This window comes from Pelobates fuscus, chromosome 8 (genome assembly GCF_036172605.1).
Source record: "Pelobates fuscus isolate aPelFus1 chromosome 8, aPelFus1.pri, whole genome shotgun sequence".
Taxonomy (NCBI): Eukaryota; Metazoa; Chordata; class Amphibia; order Anura; family Pelobatidae; genus Pelobates; species Pelobates fuscus.
In genome coordinates, this window is record NC_086324.1 from 102,095,101 (window position 1) to 102,116,595 (window position 21,495).

Consider the following 21,495-nt stretch of genomic DNA (forward strand, 5'->3'; position numbering starts at 1 on the left):
CTCCTTGTCTTTCCTCCTCCTAATACTGATCCTCATCTTTCGCTCTCCCTCCAAGTTTGTGGTACCAACATTAGTCCATCCTTGCAAGCGCGCTGTCTTGGCGTCATACTTGACTCTGGTCTCACCTTTGAGCCTCACATCCAGCATGTTGCCAAATCCTGTAGATTCCATCTTAAAAACATAGCCCGCATCCGCCCCTTTCTTGCACCAGATACTACCAAGGAGCTTGTCCATGCTCTAGTAATTTCCCGCATGGATTATTGTAACCCTCTCCTGATTGGTCTTCCCAATAGCCGTACTGCACCCTTACAGTCCGTAATGAATGCTGCTGCTAGATTGATTTTCCTCTCTAGTCGTTTCTCTCACACCTCACCCCTCTGCCAGTCCTTACATTGGCTTCCTGTATGCTATAGGAGTCAATTCAAGGTACTAACTCACACCTATAAAGCACTGAACAACTCTAGCCCCTCTTATATCTCCTCACAGATCCATAGGTATGTCCCTTCTCGGTCTCTCCGTTCTGCCCGTGACCACCTCCTGTCCGTTGTCCGCACTCGTACAGCCAACTCGCGCTTGCAGGACTTCTCACGGGCGGCTCCCTTCCTATGGAATAGCCTGCCTACCGCCATCAGACTCTCCCCTAGTCTTGCATCTTTTAAGAAGTGCCTTAAAACCCATCTCTTTAGGAAAGCTTATGGCCTCCAAGACTAACCCTTACCTCACATACCTGTCTCTTGCCCTCTCCTAAAGGGCAGCCCACCTTATTTGATTGTAAATTCCTGTCCTAATGTGTTTTACACCCCACCTCCTATAGAATGTAAGCTCGATTGAGCAGGGTCCTCTTCAACCTATTGTTCCTGTAAGTTTATTTGTAATTGTCCTATTTATAGTTAAATCCCCCTCTCATAATATTGTAAAGCGCTACGGAATCTGTTGGCGCTATATAAATGGCAATAATAAATAAATAAATAAATAAACCAAACACATATCTATGCGCGAATATGTGTGATGAACATGCAAAAAATAAGTATAATCTTTACCCGTCGGGTATAAGTTACGCCAAGTATCATATAAATCGTATTTAAATAATAATGAGGCAAACTTTTTGCTTAAAGAAATAGCCTGAGAAAGTGTTTTTTACCTTGAGCCCTATTAATAGCTAATTTAGTATTGTGATAAAGTGAAGGCAGAGAGGCCTTTAACATTTAACCCCAGGGGAAGTACGTGTTGTATGTGTGGTATGCAACACAAAGCTACGTTCAGTTATGGGCCCCTGGGGTGGAGCATTTGGAGAGCAGGGTGGGCCAATGCTCCACTCCTCAGTCTATTGTAAGTACGTTTCATTTTAACTTTTACTGCTGTTTTTTATACGGTAAACACTATGGGCCCTCTCTTGTGATTTTAATTTCATAAGACCGGCACTGCAAGCATCGCTAGAAGGATATCCTACATGTGGGGATCTTAAATACCACTGTATGCTGTTTTACTCAGAGCTGGTTATAGCTCTTCCAATTGTAAGTTGGTACTCTTAGGACCTCAGTGTTGTCTGTAGTTGCAGTTAACCTACGTTATTGCACCATTGGGTTTTTCCCCCTTTTATGTATTTTATATGCTGACACTTATCTGGAATGCTTTAAGAAGTCTTGAGGATACACCTCCAAGTGTTCAGTTATATCCTACATGTAATATCCCACATTTAATATGTATCCTACATATTAAATACCACTGTATGCTGTTTTACCTAGAGCTGGGCATAGCTCTTTAAATTGTGAGTTGGCACTTCTCTACTTCTATGTTGTCCTCGATCCAGCTTTCCTAAAACGGTTTTGCACTATTGGTCTCTATTTCTGCTTTTGTATTTCATATTTACCACTGAGGATTCAAAGCAAGGACTGAAGAATATACACTCGAGGTCTTCGCTGTAATTTGAGACTCTTTATATATTTGCTGATTTTTGTTTATTATCTCTCATTGTCCTACTTAGCGCACCCTGTTGTTGTATCTTGCACTCCTCAGTCTATACACAACTGGGAGAAATAAGGTCCAGGACAGAGTTTTTTGGAACTGTCTCCAACCCACTGCTCAGCTGCAGATAATCAGCTGTAGCAGTGGGAATAAACCTTTTCCTGCTAGGTAGGAGAGAGGCTGTTCCTGGAAGCAGGTAGGAGAGAGGCTGTTCTCTCCAGTGAGAGAGTCAAGGAGACTGAGCACTGGGAGTGCATAAGGAAAGCACTTAAGGCTGGCTTGGAACACTGGGAGTGACTAAGCACTGGAGTGCAGAGAGCTAATAAAGACACTAGGTTGGTGAAACCAATATTGTTTTGTTCTAGTTTAACCCCTGAGAGGTAGGGAACCTAATGTTAGTAAGTGCTCAGACGAGCTAGGTTTTTGTTTATAGGGATTTGTGTTATATTTATGTTTTCATTTGCTGCTGTCTCCTGTATGGACTTACAAATAAAGTGCCTGGATTATATGAAAATAAAAGGACTGTGCCTGTTGTTTACCCTAGAGGACCGTGCTACCTGCAGACAAGGATCACAGTATCTAAAGTAGAGTTGTAGTCTCCACAGACAATTATATGACCTCTCTGATACTTATGAATTAATGCAAACGTTTTTGACAGAAATGCAAATTGATCTTTATTTGTGGCATAGACCGAGGCTATTGTAATTTGTATCCCATTCAACAATCCCACAACAATCAAAAGTTTTCCCATATCATCCCTGTACATTTTATCTAATTGAGAAAGCCAATCTGAATGGAATAATATTGCAACTCCTTTAGATTGATGGGGTGAAAGTGCATGAAATATTTGAGGGTATCTAGACAACTCAAAATTTTGCGGATTCTGTCTACGTAAATGAGTTTCTTGAAGACATATTATTGCTGCCTTTGATTTAATCAGTTCTTGTTTAACTAATTGTCCTTTTTATTGGACTATTAAGGCCATTAACATTTAGCGATAAACACGAAAAATGGCTACTCATCTTGTTCTATTATAGGGGATATTCTTATAATTACCCTTTTTATGGTAATTTTTCATACTAGATATATACACCACAAGAAAATACACAAAAAACATAAAAAACAAGAGACATATAATATCGTACCCACACCCAAAGAATCCACAACAGAACTTTAAAATAAAAGAACTAATCACATGCTATTCAAAGAAAGTGATATACACCATTAAGTGTCCCTGTAACCTTGTGTATGTGGGCCGTACAAATTGTCCCCCTACATATACGCATACAGGAACACGTTAGAAATATAAAAAACGGATTTGAACAACATAGTCTGTGCTCACATTTCCTGAAATTCCATAATAGTGATCCTAGACATACCCAATTTATGGGTATTCAGAAAATCACTCCAAATTGGAGAGGAGGTGATCTAATACAACATATAGGTCAAACAGAAATGAGGTGGATATTCAATTTAAATACCATGCTACCTCATGGACTGAACAGCGACTTTGAAATTTGTCACTTTCTATAAAGACAATATAAAGAATTCTTGTGATACATCTTAAGTCTAGACAACCTTTGAATATACAGTCGCACACATTCTTGAACATCACAGATCAATATACTTTTGGGAAGGTTGACGATTACAAACATATATCATAACTAGATTAAATATCCCTCCATACTGTATATGAAGGACAAATAAATTGAGGGCGGCAAAATTCATACACAAATTTATAATATAATAGACCATCATAATAAGCCCTAAAGCGGATAAGAAATCTGGTCCAATTGGATTTGACCCTATTATTTGTGCTATTTATATTATAGTATAAATATATATTAATCACTTAATTGGTTACCCTTTTTTAAGCCTACATTGGCACTATACATCTTTACTAATGTGGGCTTAATCATTAATACATGTCCATAATACACCACCAATTATTTTAAAACAGTCTGATACTCCTTTAGTTGATATATAATGATTCACTTTATATTTCATTCAATATATATCACAACTTTAAGGTAGATAACAAGCATCAACGTGTGACTATATATTTATTATTCAAAGATCGTTAACTTATATGCTATAACATGAATATAGATTTATTAGATTATTCTTATATACATGTATTAATGCTTATTCCACAGTTAATATTAGTTTTCTCCTTTTCTAGTTAATAAACATCTATTAGATTTTGATATATTGTTGATGCAATTGACCTTTATTACTGTATTAATTATATCTATTGTATTCTCCATTTTCATTACTATATTGCTATCTATGTATGAGGGACGCTGTGTATACACATAGAGACACTTATGCCCACAAATAACATGGCGGACACTGACTCACCCATATATGGGTAAGAAAAATGCGACCGCAACGAACGATGACGCAAGCGGAAGTGACGTCGATATAGACGAAACACAGCCGCGGCTAATTCAAAATTGACGAGAACTTCAATCAAATCCTTTTCGGGGGTATATAAGAAGAAACAGCAGCACACAGGATTATACCGATTGACAAAGCCGACCGGCAAAACGCGTCTCGGACACTCCACAGGACTGAGGATCTATTTTACAATATTGTTTTTATCTTATGATTTTTTATTTAAATTTATTTTATTTACTCAGTGTTTTTTACATTTTGGAATAAATTTTCTTTTCTAACTCCACCTCCTCCTCCTGTTGATGGATATATCCTGTGTTCCTGCTGTCCATTTATAGGGTTTTGTGTCCACTTATTGACACATATACCCACAAACTTAGAGCCAATGTCTAGGCTCTAAATCAGGTGAGCAGTTTTTTGTATATTTTGCCATCTACATTAATATACATCTATATGCTACACCAGATTTGGCATTTTATCTCTTAAAGGTACAACGTGATTCCTCTTCAGTGTAAGGTTTCCTGTTATCCCAAACACGCCTGCCCAAGTGATCTGGGCCTATCCAGCTAAGACTCAGAACCATGTGAGTGGATCTATTTTTTATCACCACTTCACCACTTATCAAAACGTATTACACGATAGTGTTTTTTACTTTTATTCCCACCTCCAGGTTATACAAACAGCCTAAGAGGGGGGTAAGTTATCTCATTTTGAGCGCTCCACCTACTGACTGGTGCTGGTATCTAAACCACTCAGTCTACTTCTATATAAAAAACAAACTAAAAATATACAATAACTCTTGAATGTGATAAATGGGGGTAAATAATGCCAATAAGCATGCTCCAGTTTAAATTCCATTAGGGATCCCAGTCGGAACAAATATCCTTAATAATGTTAAATTATTATTATTTTATTATTATTTTATACAGAATACTTTTCCCTACTATAAATATTTAGTGATATTGGGCATACTATTTCCAAAGGCATATCCATTCCCCTTCCTTTTTCCTTTTCCTTTTCCTTCTTTTCCCCTCCCTTTTCCTTCCCTTCATTGAACTAAACATATATGGAAAGGGAAAAAACAAAACACAAAATTTCTATGTATTATTCCTTTAAGACCAGGGCTTAAATCTTCCCCAGCCGCTAACCAGGCCCAGACCTGAGTGGTCCGATTATCCCTTTAAAACCTGAGCCTAAACTCCATCCGCTTTTACCTCCACCTTTAGGGATCTAGCACTTCCCACACAGTACATCACTGAGTTATATTAAATTAAAATGAGCTAAATACCTCCCCTTTTCTCTTTCCTCTCTTCCCTTTTTCTTCCCTTTTTATTTATCTTTCTTTTCCTTTCTTCTTTCTTTTTTCCCCCTCCTTTTTCTCTCTTTCCTTTCTTTTTCCCTTTCTTTCCTCTTTCCCTTTTCCTTCCTTTTCTCCCTCCCCTCTTCCTTCCCTTACTTCTCACACTTTCCCCTTTTCTTTCCTCTTTCTTTTCCTTTCCTTCTTTCCCTTCCCTTTCTTCCCTCTACCAAAGGGGCATACATATACAGGGAGAGATTACATCAAATACTTTAAAGTCATGATCATTTACTACCACAACCACTTTTAATCCAAAAACAAAGATATACCTATTGTCCCTTTAAAACAGCCGGAACCAAAGCTGCACCAATTCCCACTCATTGGATCATACAAATAAACAGTCCAAAAGAGTATTTGTTAAACAATCCATAGAAAATGTATGTTAAACCAACTCAAAAGCCGTTTTAAGACATACCTCTGCCTTAAAGTGGTTACATTTCTATTCTATATGCATGCAAAACTAGCATTGCTTAAAAACTATAACCTTGCAGTGTTTCCCCAGCTTCACATAATCACATAATATTGGTATCCCACTGCCTGATAATTTGTGATTATACAGATGTGTTTGGAGGAAAAATTTAGAAATATTATTTTGTCCTCAAGGTGTTATTGAGGATCTTCCATTCTGGTCGTACACTTTGAGATGCGGCAACTTGTCTCAATGTTTTCTCCCTTTCATAATCAAAACCCCATTCTTTTAAGATAGTCTCGCCCTTTGGTGGATCTTCCAACACTGTCAACTTCCCATTCCTCCATACTATGATTTTTGTCGGGAACCCCCATCGATAAGCTATATTTTTATCACATAATACTTGGGTAAACTGAGAGAATTCCCGGCGTCTTGCCATAGTGAGACGTGATAGGTCTGTATAGACTGTTACTGCTTCATAGGGAATGGGTAATATTGATGTCTTACGTATTGCAGAAAATAATGCTTCCTTCGCAGTATATCGATAAAAACAAACAATAATATCCCGTGGTATATGCAACGTAAATCTTGCAGGTTTTGGCAGTCTGTGGGATCTTTCTATCCCCCAACAGCTCTTATCCATAGATGGGAGAAAAATAGTACAGTGTTGTAATGTACTCCACAATTTTATTAGCCTCAACTGATTCTGGCACACCTCTGAATCTTGCGTTATTCCTGCGTGACCTGTCCTACAGGTCTGCCACTTTGTGCCATAATTTTCTAGTTTCCTACTCCAATTTAATGGATTTCTCATCTAACTCATTATGTGCTTTACTCAGGTCATCCGATTTTTTTCTCCAAGTAATCAGTGCGATCTCCCAATTCAGGTAGCTCCTGGTGTATACTGGTTATAATATTGGCAAAATCTTCCTTTATGGTTATCCTTAAATCTTGGAGTACTTGTTTTAAAAATTTCTTAGAAATATTCCCCTCATCTTGCATATGATCATTATCTTGCATATGATCATACTCCTCCTCCTCAGTATCTCTTGCTCCAGCAACGGCCATGGTCTCATCATTTTCCTCCTGTATTTGTCGCTGCCGATCTTTTTTTGCATATCTTGTTGAATCCATCAGTTTTGTCTGTTTAGATGGCGGCATTCTTTTATTTACTTAATTTTTACTGATTTATTTATTTATTTTCCCTTACCTATCTTTTTCTTTTTTGTTTTCCTTTCCTTTTCCTCTTTCCCCTTTCTTTTCCCCGTCTCTTTCCCTTTCCTTTCCTTTTTGCTCTTCAGCTCACCTTGCAGTGCTTAGTCTTTCACTTAGTTTTACACAGTCTTGCACCGATTTATGAAGGCTTAAGCCTAGACTAACCCAGTGGGGCAGGGTATATCACTGTGGAGTGCAACAAAAAAAAGCAGTATACGTAGTTATAAAGATTTACAAGATGTTATAAAGGGTTTTAAAAAGTTGACCTTCAGCAAACGGCATACAGTATACAAAGTTCAGCGTATTATATTACAGGCTACTGCACGCTTCTCTTTGTGCCTTCTCTAGAGGCCAGAGCTCCACAAGATTTATCGGTCGTAGATGCTAAACTCTGCTTATTAGCAACTTCAGCTCCGGCTCACAAACGTCAACTCATAGCAGTTGTCAGATAGCGGATAGTAGATAGCAGATAGCAGAGACCCACTTGCAAATAATAGATAGAAGCAGATAGCAACTTGCAACTTTGGGAATTACCAGCGTCCTTAACCTCCCCCGACGACAGATTCTCAGCACCTCAGTGACAACACCTCAGCGACACATCCTCTCAGCTTCGTATTAGATCAGAGTTAAAAAGTTAGAGTTAGAGTTACCGAGGATTTTTTTAAAATTCTTTATTTTTGTAGTGCATACGATGATAACAGTTGCTTATGAGGTACCCCAAAGGCATTCCTCTAGCACATTACGAACAGTTGGAACATAGGGGTAGTAAATCTTGCACTTTTTTTGCAGTAATAAGATGAAAGGTTTACGTTGTTTAGATAGTTAGTAGGCACATTTTGACAACATGTTCAGGCTTCAATAATTGTAACAGTATAGTTTTGATTTTAAGTGTACATTTACGCTGTAATCAGGCTTAGTCAGTGCGAGGGTTAAATCGGTAACAACGCGAGTAATACAGTTGTACATTGCTAGCTAAATAATCAGGCTGATACGGTTAAGTTTTTTAACTGTAGCCTATAGTTGAGGCACCTAGGCATTCTTCCACAGTAAGCCAGTTGCTTTTGATAGGGCCTATTGTAGCTTAAGCCCAATAGTAGTAGACTATTCAGGTATGTGACCTCAACAGGAAAATGCTAAACTGATATAAGAAGGCTAGCTGGTTAAACAATAAGTCTCGCATGTATTAACAACAGTGGTGAGTACCACTGTTGTCAATCTTTATTTTCAGTATGCAACAGTGGCGTCACTAGAGGGGGCCATGCCCCCCCCCCTCCCTAGATCAGGATGTGCCCCCCCCCCCCCAGATCAGGATGTGCCCCCCCAATTGAAAGTGAACTTACTGCTCGCTGGGCTCCCTCCATGTTACTGAGAGCCCAGCCCCTGAGCAGATGGATCCTGCAGGCAGGGGAATGCCCCTGCCTGTAAACAGGAGAGACACTGGAGGGAGGAGGGAGCAGGCTGTGCTCACTGTGCACTGCTCTCCTGCTCCCCCAGCAGAAACAAATGGGAGACTTCCTGCAGGCTGGAGAATGGTTCCTCCTCCACAGCACTAGAAGTCTCCCCTTCAGTGAGCACAGCCTGCTTCCTGCTCCCTCCTCCCTCCAGTGTCTGTGCATGTTTACAGGGGGATTCCCCTGCCTGCAGGATCTGCTCAGGGGCTGTGCTCTCAGTAACATGGAGGGAGCCCAGCCAGCAGTAAGTTCAGAATGGTCCCTCCTCCACAGCACAAGCACAGGTATGGCCCACATGGAGCCCAAGGGGGCTGATTTGGGGATGTTTGTGTGTGTATAAAGTGTGACTAAACTGGTGTGAGTGACATTGTGTGTGTATAGTTCAGTAAGAGTGTGTGTTAGTGAGAGTGTGAGACATTGTGTGTGTGTGTGTGTGTGTGTGTGTGTGTACTGAATAGTGTGTGTTAGTGAGAGTGTGAGACATTGTGTGTGTGTGTGTGTATACTGAATAGTGTGTGTTAGTGAGAGTGTGAGACACTGTGTGTGTATATACTGAATAGTGTGTTAGTGAGAGTGTGAGACTGTGTGTGTATATACTGAATAGTGTGTGTTAGTGAGAGTGTGAGACATTGTGTGTGTGTGTGTGTATACTGAATAGTGTGTGTTAGTGAGAGTGTGAGACATTGTGTGTATATACTGAATAGTGTGTGTTAGTGAGAGTGTGAGACATTGTCATACATATTGACATGCACAGAAGTCATACTTTATAGATTTGATTGTGTGTGTGATTTCCGGGATATTGTGTATGATCTGCGGGTGTCAGGAAACCGCATTCAACATGCGAGAGTCTCCCTGAACTACCGGGAGACTTGGGATGTCTGGTATTTGGCAGTATGTGTGTATGGATGTATGTATTAGGCAGTGTGCGTGTATGGGTGTATGTTTTAGGCAATATATGTATTGTGCAATATGTGTGTGCAGATGGATGTATTAGGCAGTATGTGTGTATGGATGTAAGTATTCAGTGAGCATGTATTAGGCAGTGTGCGTTTATGGGTCTATGTATTAGGCAATATGTGTGTATAAATGTATGGATGGATGTATTAGGCAGTGTGTGTGTATATGTATTAGGCAATATGTGTGTATAAATGGATGGATGGATGTATTAGGCAGTGTGTGTGTGGGTGTGTATGTATTAGGCAATATGTGTGCAGGAGCAGAGCAAACAGAGAGGAGCAGAACAAGCAGAGAAGAGGCAGCAAGCTCTGCAGCTTTTGACTAAATGATATGTATGTAACCAGGATTCCATATTGTGAGCATGAAAATGAAACCAGTCATTTTAGTTTGTGTTGGTATAGTATTCACCAACTATAGGTCAGCGCACAAACTTTAGTGCCAACCATTTTTAATTGTTCATGAAAGTAAAGCTAAATCTGCTCTTCTTACAGGAAAAATTCATTTGAGTTAGCCTCTCAAAATACAACTTTGTGTCACTTTAAAATGCTTAAAAGGGAATCTCCAGTGTCAGGAAAACAATCAGTTTTCCTGGCACTGCAGGATTCCTCTCCCTCCCACCCCCCAATCCCCATTTGCTGAAGGGGTGAAAACCCCTTCAGTGACTTACCTGAGGCAGCGACATGTCCCACGTCGCTGCCTGCTCCTCCCCCGCCGCTCCACCTTCTGCCTACGTCGGCCGGTGGGCGAGACTGATCCCGCCCACCGGCCGAGGAGACCTAATGCGCATTAGCGCACAGGGCCGGACTGGCCCACCGGGATACCGGGAAATTTCCCGGTGGGCCGCGGCACCTGGGGGCTGCAGAGGTATGTGCCACCGGGTGGCCGGTCCGGTGGTACAGAGACCTCCTCCTCCTCCGGCCCCCTCTGACTCCTCTCAGGTAAATGGAGGAGGGGATGGGGGGGGGGGGGGGGAAATATAGAGACAAAAGGGGGGGGATAATATAGAGACAAAAAGGGGGGATAATATAGAGACACAAAAGGGGAGGATAATATAGAGACAAAAAAGGGGGGATAATATAGAGACAAAAAAGGGGGGATAATATAGAGACAAAAAAGGGGGGTATAGAGACACAAAAGGGGGGTATAATATAGAGACACACAAGGGGGGTATAATATAGAGACAAAAAAGGGGGGGATAATATAGAGACAAAAAAGGGGGGGGGATAATATAGAGACAAAAAAGGGGGGGGATAATATAGAGACAAAAAAGGGGGGATAATATAGAGACAAAAAGGGGGGGATAATATAGAGACAAAAAAGGGGGGATAATATAGAGACAAAAAAGGGGGGTATAGAGACAAAAAAGGGGGGTATAGAGACACAAAAGGGGGGGGATAATATAGAGACAAAAAAGGGGGGATAATATAGAGACAAAAAAGGGGGGGTATAGATACACAAAAGGGGGGGTATAGAGACACAAAAGGGGGGATAATATAGAGACAAAAAAGGGGGGATAATATAGAGACAAAAAAGGGGGGATAATATAGAGACAAAAACATAAATTTTACTTACCGAAAATTTCTTTTTCCTGAAGATTAGAGGCAGTGCTTACACCATAGGGATATCCAATCTGGAGGGAAAAACAGGCAGGCAAATCTCCAAACATTTTAACCCCTCCCCTAATTACCTCCTTTCCAATAAGTAGCAGCTCCACCTGATCATCCCCAGACAATACATAAGCCAAAATAGCTGCAAAATTACTTAGTTTATTAGAAAAAGGGGCGGGAATTGTAGCACTGCCTCTAATCTTCAGGAAAAAGAAATTTTCGGTAAGTAAAATTTATGTTTTTCCTTTCAGATTAGAGGCAGTGCTTACACCATAGGGATATAATAAAGCAGATCCTGAGGGCGGGTTTCAGTTCACTACTGCTTGAAGCACCCTGCGCCCAAAAGCTGCATACTCCTAGGCCAGTATGTCCCACTTGTAGTGTCCTGAGAACGTATGGAGAGAGGACCGATTAGCAGCTGAACAAAATCGAGACGGAGAAGTAGCTGCACGCAGAGCCCCTGACGGCAAAACAGCTCTAGTAGCATGTTCCTTTATAGGGCCTGCAAATTCCGAGCCACTCTTAGAATAAGATAACAGAATACAATCCTTCAGTCATCTAGCCAGAGAACTCTGCGAAACCAACATACCTTTCTGTGTGCCTATGAACAAGACAAACATACCGATATCCTAACGGAAGGATTCCGTAGCTTTAGATATTGCCAAAGACCTATCGTTACGTCTAAGCAGAGAAAATTACTTACCAAGGCATTAGACGGATTCCGACACAAGGTCGGCAAAACCACTTCTCGGTTGACATTGGCAACAGAAAAACTTTAGTGATACCTGAAGGATCGAGCTTCAGAACCTCCTTGTCCTGATGAAAACCAAAAAGGGAAAATACTCCCGAAGCGCTCGGAGCTCACATACTCTTTTAGCTGAAGAATAGCCATCAAAGGAAAACGGTATCCAAAGAAAACATCTTCAGGGAACTTCTTCCAATGGTTCAACAGGCGGTACTCAAAGCGCGGAAAGGACCAAATTCAGATCCCAGGGAGGACAGGTTTCCCTAACAAAGGGCACCAAACGTGTCAGAGCTCTGAAGAACCTTGAAATCAGAAAATTCGAGGTGAAACATCTGAGGGAGAAGAAACCGATAGCAGAAACATGTAAACTAAAAGAAGCAGGTTTAATACCTTTGCCAATCTCATCTGAAGGAAGCATAGAATCTTCTGGATGGACGCGGAAACAGGTTTGACTTCAAACCTACAACATCGCTGAAACTTCCAAATCCTAACGTAGAACCTTGAAGTAGATGCCAACAAAAAAAAAAAATTTTATAACTTCAGGATCCAGACCTTTACACTCTAAATCTGGAGTCCAGAAACCAGGCCGTCAATCGGAATCTCCGAAGGGCCGGAAGAGGCACCATGGCGTCCTCTAGAATCACTCCTGAAAAGAGGAAGCTTCCAAAAGGTGGCCCCCGGAAAGTTCAGGAGAACCGAGAACCAACTACTTCTTGGCCATCCTGGACGGATTAGGATAATACTTACATTTCCCAGCCTTACTTTTTTGAAGTATTCTGGGAATAATCACTACTGGCGGGAAGCTATATGCCAGGTTGAACTTCCATGGTAATGACAGGGCATCTATGAAATCCGGCCTGTCTGCTGGAGTTAGGGATGCAAAACGTCTTGTCTTCCTGTTCACTCTGGGTGCCATCAGGTCTATCTCCGGAACACCGAAGCGGACTGTGCTGAACTTGAAAGTTCTGCATGACAGGGACCCAACTGCTTGTTTCAAATGATGCCTGCTCAGGGCATCTGCCACCACATTGAACTTTCCTAAAATGTGAACTGCAGAGATTGACATCAGGTGCACTTCTGCCCACAGCATGATTATTGAACAAAGGCTTTCTAATCATGTTGATCTCGTACCTCCCTGTATGTTCAAATATGCCACTGTCGTTCGATTGTCTGAACGAATTCGAATATGTTGAACTTTGATGAGAAACTGAACTGATAGTAAAGGACTTCATCCGGAAAGACAGACCCTCGTGGAGGAATCGAGAAAATGTCCACCACTGCAGACTTTTCAAAATTAGATCGTTAAACCTCATCAGCCTATCTAGGCCGAGTTCCTGTCGATACCAGACCTGCAGAATGTAACTTTGTAGAGGTCTCATTCTGGCTATTGCCCAAGCGACTGCCGGGATTGAGGCTGTAAACAGACCCAGCAAGCACCTGGCATCTCTGATTGAAAACATACTTTTTTCTCAGAGATTCCGGATTAACCGCTTGATCTTTTAGTATCTTCCCCTCTGGCCGGAATAACTTCATCGCGATAGAATCCAAAAATAGACCCAAGAACTGGATCCTTTGAACTGGCACTAGTTCCGATATGTTGAAATCTATTAGCCAGCCATGCTTTTCCAGCGATTTGATGGCTGTCCCCAGGTCTAACTGTAGTTGAACTTGGGACTCTGCAAACAACAGCCAGTCGTCCAAATATGGAATGACAGCGATGCCCATACTTCTTAGAAAGCTTGAACTACTACTCGAAGTTATGTGAATACTCTGGGCGCTGATGCCAGGCCGAAAGGTAGTGCTCTGAATTGGTAATGTATGGTTACCAATTGGCAGCACACCGCATCCGTAGAAAACTTTTGCTGGATTCTGCTATGGGTACATGAAGATAGGCATCTTTCAAATCCAGGGAAGCAAACCAATTTTATGGGTGCATAAGCAGAGCAGCCGACTTTACTGTTTCCATGAGGAATTTCTTTATGATAATCCGCTTGTTTACGGCCTTTAGGTCTAGGATAGGTCCGAACGAACCATCTGGTTTTGGCACCAAGAAAAGTCTTGAATAGGTGCCTTGATGTCTTCCTTTAGAGGAACTTCTTCCACCACTCTTTTAGTAACCGAGTCGATACTTCTTCCTATAATCAAAGGCTCTTTCTGTTGACCCTTGAAATAGTTTCTAAGAGAGGAACTTCTAAATGAGGGAAGTGTCTCTGCGTTACGGCTTCTGACTGCTTCCCATACGGTACTGGTAAAGCATTCCTTCCTTCCTTCACCTGTTTCAACAACTCATCCAGCTTTGAACCGAAAAGTCTTCCAGGTTCAAAGATAGTTCACACAGTGAATTATCAGGTGTCGCATCTGCTGACCAATTTCTAAGCCAAAGTGCGCTTCTGGCGACTGTTGAAATACCTATATTCTTGGCCGATAATTTCAGGCTTTCTGCAGAGGCATCCACTAAAAATCAGATGCCATACTGATATTTTATAATAGCTTTAACGGGTCTTCCTTTTCTAGTTCTTCCAACCAAAGAAATATGGGCCTTGGCAACGGATGACCCCGTAATCAAAGCTTTAGCTTGAGCTGCCGAAGAGATGAACAACATCTTTAAGGAGGAGTCCATGCGTTCAACCATGACCTCCTGAGGCCGCTTGAAACTCCAATTGGTAATGTAGTTTTCTTACCTATTTGAGCAATAGGAACGCCCACTACAGGGACAGTATCCAGCATACAGTCTTGTACCGCTTCTATGGAAAGAGAGAAATAAAAACTGTCTAGCCAATAACCAGCATGTGACCTGGGAATTTTCCATTCTTTTAAATCAATACCCCAATCTGTGGGTGAAAAAGAAACCTATAGGACTTTTACCCTGTTTCTTCAAGTTCAAATGCAACTGCACTTCTTTAATCAATTCCCCAAATGGATTCTACTGGGAATGCAGATTCCTCATTTGATGAGGCACTGCTGAATTATCGCCATACTCAGAACCACTAGTTCCAAACTAGAATCGGAACTTCCCAAGATCTTAGGCTTTTTGTTAGCATGTATTACAAGCTGAGAATCCTGGGCAACCGAAGCCTGGATTGTCTGTAATGCTGCTGACCACATATCCACAACTGTTCGCTGCATACTTTGTTGCAACCAGCTGATAAAGTGGACATTACTGTTCTTTGTGCTTCCTCTGAAGCTTCTTTGAACACACAGAGCAAAGTTTTCTTTTTACAACCATCTGGCATAAGATAGCCACACACAGAGCACATTAAATGCTTGGCTAGATGTACATTTCCCCTTCTCAGCAACTTTATCCAAATTTTCAGGATTATATACTGGGAACAGAAAACAAACAAGGGAAAATAGACAAAATTTTTCCCTAAAGATTCAGGCTAGAACCATTTAAATAAAAACTTAATCAGTCTTACCTTAAATGGCCCAAGAGTGTGTTGGAGGGCAGGTGAGAAACACACATTGCAAACCGTTCTGAGAGCTCCTGGCAAACAGAGGTTGCTGCTGGGGATGCTCCTTTTAAGTCCTGTAACCAAACAAAAACGCCCAGTTCAAATTTGGCGCCTGAATCCAGGTTCGCATTGCGCATGTGCATAGCGCTCTGCGACTCCCTGGTGGAACGCAACGCAACCTGTGTGTGCGTTCCACCGACAGGACCTCCCAGCCGACGCACGCCTGCGTCCTTCGTCAGACCGGCACCTGGCACGGCAAGAGACGGAATAAATTCTGAGGGACCACGCCGTCCGGCGTGTTAAACGCTACTTACCCGAACATCAAGGAAGCAGAGCCTCCCGAGCCTCAGCCCTTCTCACCTGCTTCCTGGAGAACCTTCCTGCATAACCTCCCCTGCCGAAGGCAGGCAAAGAACTGGGGATGATCAGGTGGAGCTGCTACTTATTGGAAAGGAGGTAATTAGGGGAGGGGTTAAAATGTTTGGAGATTTGCCTGCCTGTTTTTCCCTCCAGATTGGATATCCCTATGGTGTAAGCACTGCCTCTAATCTGAAAGGAAAAATGGGGGTATAGAGACACAAAAGGGGGGTATAATATAGAGACAAAAAAGGGGGGGGATAATATAGAGACAAAAAAAGGGGGGGATAATATAGAGACAAAAAAGGGGGGGATAATATAGAGACAAAAAAGGGGGGTATAGAGACACAAAAGGGGGGATAATATAGAGACAAAAAAGGGGGGTATAGAGACACAAAAGGGGGGGATAATATAGAGACAAAAAAGGGGGGATAATATAGAGACAAAAAAGGGGGGGTAATATAGAGACAAAAAAGGGGGGGTATAGAGACACAAAAGGGGGGATAATATAGAGACAAAAAAGGGGGGGATAATATAGAGACACAAAAGGGGGGATAATATAGAGACACAAAAGGGGGGATAATATAGAGACACAAAAGGGGGGGATAATATAGAGACACAAAAGGGGGGGATAATATAGAGACACAAAAGGGGGGGGAATATAGAGACACAAAAGGGGGGATAATATAGAGACAAAAAGGGGGGATAATATAGAGACAAAAAAGGGGGGATAACATAGAGACAAAAAAGGGGGGATAATATAGAGACAAAAAAGGGGGGATAATATAGAGACAAAAAAGGGGGGATATAGAGACACAAAAGGGGGGGGATAATATAGAGACACAAAAGGGGGGATAATATAGAGACAAAAAGGGGGGATAATATAGAGACACAAAAGGGGGATAATATAGAGACAAAAAAGGGGGGATAATATAGAGACAAAAAAGGGGGGATAATATAGAGACAAAAAAGGGGGGATAATATAGAGACAAAAAAGGGGGGATAATATAGAGACACAAAAGGGGGGGATAATATAGAGACACAAAAGGGGGGGGAATATAGAGACACAAAAGGGGAGGGATAATATAGAGACAAAAAAGGGGGGATACTATAGAGACACAAAAGGGGGGACTATAGAGACACAAAAGGGGGGACTATAGAGACACAAAAGGGGGGGATAATATAGAGACAAAAAAGGGGGGATAATATAGAGACAAAAAAGGGGGGGTAATATAGAGACAAAAAAGGGGGGTATAGAGACACAAAAGGGGGGATAATATAGAGACAAAAAAGGGGGGATAATATAGAGACACAAAAGGGGGGATAATATAGAGACACAAAAGGGGGGATAATATAGAGACACAAAAGGGGGGATAATATAGAGACACAAAAGGGGGGGATAATATAGAGACACAAAAGGGGGGGATAATATAGAGACACAAAAGGGGGGGGAATATAGAGACACAAAAGGGGGGATAATATAGAGACAAAAAGGGGGGATAACATAGAGACAAAAAAGGGGGGATAATATAGAGACAAAAAAGGGGGGATAATATAGAGACAAAAAAGGGGGGATATAGAGACACAAAAGGGGGGGGGATAATATAGAGACAAAAAGGGGGGATAATATAGAGACACAAAAGGGGGATAATATAGAGACAAAAAAGGGGGGATAATATAGAGACAAAAAAGGGGGGATAATATAGAGACAAAAAAGGGGGGATAATATAGAGACAAAAAAGGGGGGGATAATATAGAGACACAAAAGGGGGGGATAATATAGAGACACAAAAGGGGGGGGGGAATATAGAGACACAAAAGGGGAGGGATAATATAGAGACAAAAAAGGGGGGATACTATAGAGACACAAAAGGGGGGACTATAGAGACACAAAAGGGGGGACTATAGAGACACAAAAGGGGGATAATATAGAGACACAAAGGGGGGGGAATATAGAGACAAAAAAGGGGGGATAATATAGAGACAAAAAAGGGGGGATAATATAGAGAAAAAAGGGGGGATAATATAGAGACAAAAGGGGGGGAATATAGAGACACAAGGGGAGGGGGGAAATAAAACAGAGATAGGGAAGAAAGAGACAGTGGGAGAATAGAGAGAGACAGAGGGGGAGGGAGAGTGAGACACAAGGGGAGAAAGAGGGGGATAGAGAGATAGTAGAGAGGGAGAGAGAGACAGGGAGAAGGGGGAAAAAGAGACAGAGGGGAAGAAAGAGATACACAAAGGGAGGGAGAGTGAGACACAAGGGGAGAAAGAGGGGGATAGAGAGATGGTAGAGAGAGACAGGGAAAAGGGGGAAAAAGAGACAGAGGGGAAGAGAGATACACAAGGGGAGGGGGAGAAAGAGGCAGAGGGGGAAGAGAGTGACTGGGAAGGAGAGGGGTGACATGGACACAGAGGAGCAGTGAGGGGGAGAAAGAAATATATATATATATATATATATATATATATATATATGACTGGTGGATCCAGGGGGGGCAACGGGCAATTGCCCTTTCCCCCCCAGATGCTCTCCCCTGCTGGCCAATGCAAGGCTGGCACTGTCCAAGCACCATGTGCCTTCACGAACCGGAGGGGAGATCAGAGATATCATGCGTGCAGGCAGCCAGCAGGGGAGGGGGGAAGAGAGGACCCGGGAGCTCAGCCTGCAGCTCCTCCGGGTCCTTCTTGCGCGAGTACAGAACGTTGCCCCGGTTACAGTGGTAACGCTCCAGCTCTCGCGAGAGTGAACTCTAGCGCTGGAGCTACGGGCTAGAGTTCACTCTCACCACTGCGACCTCTAGCCCCATACACACACCCAGACCCCCCCACACACACACACAGCCCCACACACCAAACCTTTCACACAAACTGCACCCCTCACACATTGCACCACTGCTCCTATACCCTACTACAGCCCCATATCCCAGCAGACCCCAGGTAAGTTGTCAAACTGTTCTTAAACGGTTTGACTACTTACTCTGGGAGCGGGTCCCGGCACTCCTGGCACCATAACCACTACACAGAGCAGTAGTGGTTATTGTGCATGGATTATTTCTTTAAATCTATAAGTGCCCCTCCCGAGATCAGGCTCTGGATCCGCCACTGGTGTGTGTGTATATATATATATATCATGTATATTTATGTGTGTATTAGTTATATATATATATATAATTATGCCTATTATATTTACACACATATATATATATATATATATATATATATATATATACGTAATACACAGAGAAATGTAATTGATATGTACCATATGTAATGAGCAGATATTGGCCCAGTCTTGTTGCTAGGTGCATACTCCAGCACAATAACATATTTCAAGTGAAGAGAGCACCCACAGGACTTCAAAATAAACAAGATACCGTCATTTTTTACAGTTGTGCCCTACATACATTCACCATTTCAGTCCCATTACCAAGCTTTTCTTAATATGTCAAGGTAGTTGGACTGAAACATTGGTTATATGCAAAGACACGTCTGCTTAAAATAAATCTGCACTCTTGTTTTTTTTGAAGCCTATATGTGCTTTTTTTCACGTTGGAGTAATAATTTTTAATCTTAAATTATCTTTTCTAACGCTGTATTTGCACACTATGCTGGCGCGACACATTATGGGGCTGGTAAATATTTTTTTCCAGGGCTGCTTTTAATTCCCAGTCCGGCCCTGTTAGCGCACCCCATAGGAAAGCATTGAAAGCGATTTTCAATGCTTTCCTATGGGGAATTGAGCCACGCTGGAGGTCCTCACACAGCGTGAGGACATCCAGCGACGCTCTAGCACAGAAAACCTGTGCTATAGAGCAGGAAGTTCCCTCTAGTGGCTGTCTAATAGACAGCCACTAGGGGAGGACTTAACCCTGCAAGGTAATTATTGCAGTTTATAAAAAACTGCAATAATTACACTTGCAGGGTTAAGGGTAGTGGGAGTTGGCACCCAGACCACTCCAATGGGCAGAAGTGGTCTGGGTGCCTACAGTGTCCCTTTAAACTGTAGCGTAGAGAATACACTGTTAAGTGACCATTTTCTATGTATGTGAAATATTTATTTCCCTTCAAATTGCATGTTATTTAAAAAATAAATATAAAAAAAAAACAAAAAAAAAACTAGTTTTGTAACAATTCTGGCATCATGAGATATTGTTACAATTGCATATCTAAAGCAGACTTTAGCATATTTATCGCGGTGCTGGAAAACTGAATTTTGTTAACTTTTAAATGTTCTCCACGTGTATGTGTGTGTACACACACACACGTTTTGTAATTGCCCCCCTACTTCTGTCCCTGGCCCACCATGTGCCCCCCCTAAATATGAATGCTGGAGACGCCACTGCTTTGATATGCATACACCTGTCTCTGCTGTTGTGGCATTGCAGGTATTCTTGTTCCTCTCAGCACAGTCAAAATAAAGCATTATAATAAAAAAACAAAAAATAATTATGCCAGTAGCAATCATTGTCAAATGCAATAAAATCCCTCATTTAGAGAATTTAACGTTTTAATATATCTATAGAAACACAAATGTATTCACTAAACTGGGATGGACTAGGAATTAACTGTGTAGTCACCAGCTACAATTACAGCTTAACGTAGTGTTTCTGGTGTCTATAGTCGGTCCCTTCAAGCTTTTCAATGTATATGCTGCCTTTTCAGTGAAATGCAGTGTTTTCAATTGGTGCTTAGTAACTCCTGTAGTGGCAGTCACTTAGTGTGCCAATACAGGTCCTTCCTGTGTCAATGCTACAGTGTGCAGCACTGTCGTTCAGCAACTCCACGCTCTGCATGGAGAGGCTGAACATTCCCAATAGAGATGCATTGATTCTATGCATCTCTTTGAGGAGATGCTGAATGGTGCAGTGTTGTATTTTGCCACGCATGCACAGTAGCCCCCAATGTTTTCTTTCCTATCGGAGGCGGAGCCAGCCGCAGCAAATCCGGATTGTCATGGGAAATCTTTTTTAATCCCCTTTTCAGAGTGATCTAAGTAAGGGAGGGTGTAGTCAGGAAACCAAACAGCCACACAGCCACTAAGACATAATAGTGTTTCTTAACCCCTTAAGTGACACGTCATGATTCCCTTTTATTCCAGAAGTTTGGTCCTTAAGGGGTTAAACAGAAAAAAATAAATTAACACTGCAAGTCGGTTAGAAATTCTCAGTAGGCCAGTAGGCAGTTTACGATTTAGTGACTAGCCCTATTTATTTACAGATAGAATAGATAATTTACTTAAAAGTTGCAAACATAAAACTCCATCTTTATTAATGGTTTAATTTCAACAAACCCTAGGATAGTTATTCACTCAAGTAAAAAGTCAAAGTGAATTGCAAATCAAAGGCCAAAATAACCAAACTGGATACATCGCTGACTGATTTATTGTTCTACTTTGGCTCTATTTTGGCCTTTAAAGTTTAAATTCACATTGAAGAGTCACTTTAGTAAATAACCATGTATGTCAGTGGTTCTCACCCCCTGACATACATGCTAGTTCAGACTTTCCACTGCTTAAAGGGACACTGTAGGCACCCAGACCACTTCAGCTCATTGAAGTAGTCTGGGTGCTGTGTCCCTTTTGCA